This window comes from Echinops telfairi, unplaced genomic scaffold, assembly GCF_000313985.2.
Source record: "Echinops telfairi isolate 266 unplaced genomic scaffold, ASM31398v2 ScPeMD7_31;HRSCAF=116, whole genome shotgun sequence".
Classification (NCBI taxonomy): domain Eukaryota; kingdom Metazoa; phylum Chordata; class Mammalia; order Afrosoricida; family Tenrecidae; genus Echinops; species Echinops telfairi.
Genome location: NW_022103928.1, coordinates 28,315,818 through 28,317,283, shown reverse-complemented (window position 1 = coordinate 28,317,283; position 1,466 = coordinate 28,315,818). Strand labels below are relative to the sequence as shown.

The window sequence follows — 1,466 nt, the reverse complement described above, 5'->3', positions numbered from 1 at the left end:
AAAAAAACCCAAAACCTCAGTGCTTCGCTGGCAATTGAAAACCTTTGTATTATAGGTGACAAACTAGATAAAGCACAGACATCTGCTTTTATAGCACCACTACCCCGCCCCTTGGATTATTCCAGAGCCCCAGGGGGATGGGATCACCCACTTTAGGAGGCACAGCAGGGGTCCACAAACACCTGAGACAGAGGAGCCGATCCTGGCCCTCACAACAATTTAAAAATTATTCGAGAGCCATAGTAAAAAATTTTTTTGAGTTCTAGTAACCTTTATTTAAAACACAAAACTATGGCCGGTTAGCCTATGAGCACAGTATTTAATGTTAGTAAGAAGAACAGGCAGCACATAGGAGAAATGCAAACTCAGCAAAACATGTTGTAAACAATAGGTATCAGAGTAGTCAGTTCTCTACACAAACAAGTCGCCTAAGAGGCCAGAGGGCAGTTCCACAGTATTGACACTTCGTGTTTCCAGGTGGGAACATAAGTACATTTTACAAGCAAATGAAATCACCATGATCTGAATAGTACCCTTTGAAATATTTCCGTTTTCCTTTAGAGCCACATGAAGGTACCAAAAGAGCCACACAGGGCTTCCCTGCCCTACACCATCCTCTCCCTCTCACTGGTTAGTCTGCCCACTGAGAACCTGACAGAACTGGACCCCGTGGTCTGAGGGAGTGTCTTCGGATGTCCCTCGGCATCCTCCAACCTTCCTCCCCATCAGAGGGAAGGCAGCAGCCCCCAGGAGCCCACAGTGATTTACACCCTCTTGGGGTCCAGCCTCACGGTAAAATACAGCTGCTCTCACCCCACCTGCCCTCCAGGACTCTTGCCAACCCACAGCACGCAGCCTGTGAAACCTCCAGCTATAAATCCCAAGGCCCAGTCCTGACAGTTCACAAGACAAGCAGTAAATTCCAAGCTCCAGGGTCTCTGGCAGTGGAGCTTCCTGGGAGAATTCACTCTTAAACCAGGATAAATTGCCCTCCCTAGATGGGCGAGAGGAGTATGTGTTTATTTGGTTGAAAAATGTCCCAAGTGCAACCCCCCTCCTCCATTGGGACATCCCATCTGCTGACAGATTACAGCTTCCCCCAACCTCCAGCCCTTGCAGGGCTCCTACGAGAAGCTGCCTGAGATCCGTGCCCACCAGCATCACGCACCCCTTTTGCCACCACAGCTATGAGAAGTTGCTCTTACGAAAAGCTGCACATCATTCAGGCCTCGCCCTCGCAGGCCATATCCGATTCCCATCACCACCACTGGCCCATCCCTCTACCCACATCCCTCCCCTGTGGACTTAGTTTCCCCCTCACTGAGCCCACAGACCCAAGGCTGACCCACCTGCTACCTTCCAAGACACTGAACAAGTAAAATTACCTCAAATTTGTTTCTTGTGTGCAAAACAACAGCTCCTCAAACCAGAAACCAAACCAAACCAGTTGCTATGGAGTTGATTCT

At 49.2% G+C, this 1,466-nt stretch overlaps 1 pseudogene; it reads right to left on the bottom strand.

Annotated features, from left to right (window-relative positions):
• LOC101638676 overlaps positions 1-1,259 on the bottom strand; it is a 7,890-nt pseudogene extending 6,631 nt beyond the window's left edge.
• Between the last annotated feature and the right edge of the window lie 207 nt (positions 1,260-1,466).